This window comes from Dreissena polymorpha, chromosome 13 (assembly GCF_020536995.1).
Source record: "Dreissena polymorpha isolate Duluth1 chromosome 13, UMN_Dpol_1.0, whole genome shotgun sequence".
Lineage (NCBI taxonomy): Eukaryota > Metazoa > Mollusca > Bivalvia > Myida > Dreissenidae > Dreissena > Dreissena polymorpha.
Window position 1 is genome coordinate 7,646,498 of NC_068367.1, and position 6,611 is coordinate 7,653,108.

Below are 6,611 nucleotides of genomic sequence, written 5' to 3' on the forward strand. Positions count from 1 at the left end.
AACAACTAGCTCACGAGGTCACTTAGTGCGTTTAAAACAATTGCCATTGCCCAAAACCTTCAAACTGGGGTATCTTGTGACAGTTTGGCACTCTTGTTAATTAATGTGAATGACATTCCTGGCAACCAGTTTCACATGTTTTACCTATAAAATGTGTGCGTCTTGTTTTCGTTAACGCAAAGAAGGAAATTTTATGTGTGGGTTATTATGCAATACTTATGTGAAAAGAGTAGCATTTTAGTTCTGTTGAATTTGGGGATGTACAGTAAAATGCAACTAACACGCTTTATAAAATTGTTACAATACGGCTTCTGTGTGCAGTTGTAAACAAAAACATATACATAATGAAAAATCTGTAATGAAATGCACTGTTAACTTTTAATTAACATTTATGTTTGTAAGCATGTTACATTCACTGCTGTTTACCGTAATTATAAAGACATCATACAGGATATTTAATTTGGGCCGCGCTCTGTGAAAAGGGGGTTTATTGCATGTGCGTAAAATGTCGTCCTAGATCAGTTTGTGAAGTCCACACAGGCTAATCAGGGACGACACTTTCCATTATAATGATATTTTTCATTTAAAGAAGGTCTCTTTCTTAGCAAAAACCCACTTTAGGTGGAAAGTGTCATGCCTGATTAGCCTGTGCAGACCACAATCTGGGACGACACTTCATGCTCATGCATCAAACCCCCTTTTCACAGAGCACAGCCCATTTTTATGCTCCCCCTAATTTTTTGGGGGGAGCATATAGTCGCCGCTTTGTCTGTCCGTGCGTGTGTCCGTCTGTCCGTGCACAATTTTTGTCCGGGCTATTTCTCAGCAATTAATTACCGGAATTCAATTAAACTTTATGGGAAGCTTCACTACCAAGAGGAGATGTGCATATTATCAGCCGGTTCTGGTCTGATGATTTTTCACAGAGTTATAGCCCTTTGAAATTTTCCATTAACTGTACATATAGTGCAATTCTTGTCCCCCCAACTACTGACTGAAATTCAATGAATCTTTATGGGAAGCTTAACTACCTTGAGGAGATGCGCATGTTTCTTGTGGGTTCTGATTAGATTATTTATTTAGAGAGTTATGGCCCTTTGAAATTTTTAAGTTGCTAAATCATCCATCGTATTATTTTGTCCAAAGTTATGCCCCTCAAGACGTTTCCTTTAATCTGAATATATAGTGCAATATTGTGACAGAAAAAACTTTGGGAAGCATCACCCGTCTCCGACGGTTTCTTGTTTAAAGTTAGACTTCCATAATTGGGTCAATTTTCTATGAATGCAAATGACACATTAATGTTTGTGACGGTTAGATGGGGAGATTACATGTACACAGAAATATGCGATCAGAATACCTGTAGATGAATACAGTTATCACTACCTTTAAAAATACATACTTAGAAACAAGAACAACCACAATTAAATAACATTTTTAACCAGGTTTTCCGAAGGAAAAAACTGGTTATTAGATTGGCGAATGCGGGCGGGCTGGCTGGCTGGCTGGCGGGCTGGCTGGCGGGCTGGCGGAATAAGCTTGTCCGGGCCATAACTATGTCGTTCATTGTCAGATTTTAAAATCATTTGGCACATTTGTTCACCATCATTGGACGGTGTGTCGCGCGAAATAATTACGTCGATATCTCCAAGGTCAAGGTCACACTTTGAGTTCAAAGGTCAAAAATGGCCATAAATGAGCTTGTCCGAGCCATAACTATGTCGTTCATCGTCAGATTTTAAAATCATATGGCACATTTGTTCACCATCATTGGACGGTGTGTCGCGCGAAATAATTACGTCGATATCTCCAAGGTCAAGGTCACACTTTGAGTTCAAAGGTCAAAAATGGCCATAAATGAGCTTGTCCTGGCCATAACTATGTCATTCATTGTGAGATTTTAAAATCATTTGGCACATTTGTTCACCATCATGGGACGGTGTGTCCCACGAAAGAATCACGTCAATATCTCCAATGTCAAGGTCGCCACAACTAAAAATAGATTTAAAAAAAAAAAAAACTTACAAAGGGGGTTAATTTTTTTTGGTCATTTCAAAAGTTCAGTTTGAGTTTTCTCCCTTTATCAGATTTTTTTTTCACAATGAAAACCTGGTTTTGTGACAATTTTGTCCCTTGTTTTTATTAACATCAGCACATCTATCAAACATCATCATTATGAGCACCTTGTTTGTTCCTAAAGAGTTATGGCTAAATACATTACCAGCTGCCCTCAAAGATTTATTGAACAGGATACTGAGTGAACAGACGAAATTTAAAAGTGACAGTTAAATTTCAATCCCATCTTCAAAAAAAGCATCCACTATTCAACACAATACAATATCCCTTCACTTTGGTGGGGTAATGCTTTAATGGCATTTCAAATAGTTGTATGTCCCTCAATTTAACTTGTCTATTGTTGTGCACATTTGCAACTGTTTCATGACCAAAACACAAATGAAATTCACCAGGATGTTAATGGACATGGTGAAAACACCAACTCATTGATGATATAATTTAGAAAATGATGAACTCAAAATTGAATGAGAAAGACTATTCAATATGCTGACCCATTTCACGCAAAAAGGGGTCTTAAGTCACTCTGCCAGTATAGCTCCAGGCCAACTTGACATCAGCACATTTTGGTCTGGAGGTACCCTGTAAAAAGAGGATGCACAGGCTGGTCTGGAGCTACGGTAGACTCATATGGATTAAGACCCATTTTGCATGACACCTCTAACATAATCATTATTAATGAGAGGTCAAGTTATTAACCTTAAAGCCAACACTGATGCCCCGACATCAAGAGGGTGTTATGAGATATGCGGTGAAACACCTGATGACTGATGGGAACTCGGCTGGGTTATGCAGTAACCACAGTATCACTAAACAGCTTAAAGCCACAATCAAGTGAAAATAAAATATAGCAAACAAACTGCAGATGAAACTCATATCAGGACATAAATCTTCGTTCTCAACCACTTTTTGAACAAAACATCACCTGTAAACATACAATATTTGAAACTGGGATCAATGCCTTGGAAAGTTTTATGAAAAGCATATAAAACTTGTAATTATGCAGAAATCATTTTTTTATGGTCATATTACCTAACAAAATATAAAAGAAAACATAAACTCGGACTAAAAATAAATGTTTGGTGAAATGACATTGGTTTAAAATAAATCAATGAAATATGATTCTTTCGTACCAAGCATACTGTAACATGGTATGTATAATGAGTTTTTACACATTCATCTTTATAGAACATAAAGCTAACAAAAGTTTCACTCCAGGTTTACAGAACAGCGGTGAGAAACACGTGCACAACAAATGAACATACAATTTTAGGAATATGCAACATCACAGCCATAACAATGAACTGGTAAAAAGGACCTAGGCTGACAACAGGTAATACAACAAGAGCTGTCAGAGGACAGCGTGCTCGACTATTCGAGATTGACAGTATAACATAAGCCATCATGGGGAAATTGTTCATATTCAAAAATTTATAAGACGATCTTTCAAAAATAAAAAAAGGAAAAATAAAAAATTGGGAGGTAGGGGGGGGGGGGGGGTGAGGGGGTGTGAGGGAGGTATAATGTGGGGTGGGGTTATTTATTGAGGTGTCAATTTTCAGGATTATTCCTGAATTCAGGATTTAAGCCCTCAAGGAAAACTTTTGATATTGATATAAATCAGAGGATTGTTTTGGTTATTTTAAGCATTCTTGTCACAAAATGTCACTCTTAAACACAAATTATTGACCTTTGGCATATTGTTTACAAAGGAAACATAATTTAATGAATCATTAAAACTCTTTTGACTCTGGCCCCCAAATTCTAGGATGATTTTCAGGATTTTAGATTTCTGCAAATTGACACCCCTGTTTATTAGACGATCTTTTAAAAATCAAACAAGGAAAAAAATAATTTGGGGGGGGGGGAGGGTAGGGGGTATAATGTGGGTTGTGGTAATTTATTAGATAATGTTTAAAAAAAAAAGTGGGGGGGGTGAGAGGGGGTATAATGTGGGGTGGGGTAATTTTTAAGTTGATGTTTAAAAAAAAAAAAAATTGGGGGGGGATTGTTTAGGGGCGTGGGGTATTGATTGGGTGGAATCCATTGTGGTATTCAGATTTAGATTTATCAATAATATGCATATTCTAAGTATAAAAGGGGCAATAATTATGACAAAATGCTTGATAGAGTTGTCTGCTCTTGTTTATAGGTTGGGGTGATGTTGGTAAACAAGTATGCAAAATATGAAAGCAATATGGCAAGGGACAATGAAAATAATTGGGTTAGCACGAAAACTTAAACATTTGCACGCTTACTCTTAACACTAACGCCGACGCCGGGGTGAGTAGGATAGCTCCACTATATATATATATTTCATATAAAATAGTCGAGCTAAAAATATTTGGGGTAGTATGAAAACTTTAACATTTGCATGCAGACGCCGGGTTGAGTAGGATAGCTCCATATTCTTAGGAAATATTTGGGGTAGTACACAAACTTTAACATAGATTTATCAATAATATGCATATTCTAAGTATAAAAGGGGCAATAATTCTGTCAAAATACTTGATACAGTTGTCTGCTCTTGTTTATAGGCTGGGGTCATGATGGTTAACAAGTATGCAAAATATGAAAGCAATATGTCAAGGGACATGTGTCCAAAGATTTACACACTCATATTTTGTTCAAAGTGCAAAACTAAAGCATCACTCTAGCCGGGCCTGCTCAACCATTCGCCAAATGGCTACAACGTAAAAGAATTTGCTCAAGAAGTTTCTATTTGTAAAACTTTCTCTTCATAAAACCCCATAAAATTGAAATGTGAAAAACAAATTGTGTTTAACCATAAATTTGGCTTTAGAAAATTAACTAGGGTGAGCCGTGCTCTAGATAATATATATATTTTTTAAATATATTCAACGTAATACTAACATGAGAAACAATTGGTGTCTCTAAAGGGCTTCAAAACAGTACCTGTAAATCATGTCTTCCAACAGCTCAGCCTGTTTCTGTCAGAGAATAAAAAATAATGTCCATGCATTGTTTATACTATTCTGCTTTTGGTGTCTTAATAATTTTTTAATCCATAATTACCAACATCACATCATGAATAAAACACTTTCTAAAATTAAAGTACATGTATGAGCATCAACAACAGATAAAGCCACAATCAAAGAAGCAAATACAGTAAGCAACAATATAACCACAATTTTAACAAGAAACCTACATTAAAACAAGAAGGCCCCATTGATGCTTGGATGCTGACTTGAGTTTAACAAGAGCCGCCACGCATCCCATTCCTGCCAATGTTGATCAAATCCATAAGGTGGTTTATGAGAAGAAATTATTCAAAAGATAATGCTGACGCAGGACGACGGATGATGAATCACAATAGGTAACAATAGCACTTGGTGCTTACCGGTAGGTGAGATAACAATATAGTAAGTGGTGTCAATATAAAGGCCAAAAGTGGTGTCAATATGAAAGTGAAATTTTGCTGTTTTTTACTTATAACAACAATATTTCAGAGATAACTAGAGCTTTGTCACAGACGTGACGAATACCTCCACATGCCGCACTGACACAGAATATTTTGCATGTTGTCTTTACAAAAAACAACGGACACCATGCTCAATGTTTAAAACGCACTAAGTGACCCCATGACCTAGTTTTTGACCTGGTATGGCCCATGTTCGAACTTGACCAACACATTATCTACATAAACTTCCGACAGAGTGGTGATCGGATGAAAACTTCTTGAATTATAGAGCGGATAATATGCTGAATGTGTAAAACGTACTTAGCGACCCCATGACCTAGTTTTTGCCCAGGCATGACCCATATTTGAACTTGAACTAGACATCATCTAGATACAACATCTGACCAGGTTTGGTGAAGATCTGATAAAAACAACTTGAATTAGAGAGTAGACACTAAATACAGACAGACCGAAAGACAGTCAAGCTCACTCCTATATACCCCCCTAAACTTCGTTTGTGGGGGTATGAAAAAGTAAAAAGAATAATTACCAAAGAACACGAGTAAATTGAGAGAATATAACCGAATACTTAACATAAATTGACATGATCAGATTATTAATAACTGATATTTGTCATTAACTATGTAGCATGCAATAACAAATGTGCAATTGTCATGAAATTCTGATCATATAGTCTACTACAAAGATATGACCAGAAGAAGTCTTTATCAAAATCTTTACCCATTTATGCGTATATATATTAAGCGTCTAAAAAAAGGCCTTGGCAAACAGCGTAGACTCAGATGAGACGCTGCATGATGCGGCGTCTCATCTGGGTCTGCAGTCTTTGCTTAAAGGAATTTCTGTAAGAAATATTCTAAATATAGAAAAAAATATACTAGACGACCCAACTTTTGGAAATAAATTGATCCAATTTAGAAAGATGGGAGAGTCCACTAGGCATAAATGGGTTAATATTTTTGATCTTTGACCTTCAATTTAGACCTTTGATCTGATTCTTATACTGATTCTTATGTGCACCACTTTCTGTTAGTACGCTTGTATCTTCTGTCAAGTTATTTTTAAAGCCACCTGTGTCCCCATAATACAAACCAGT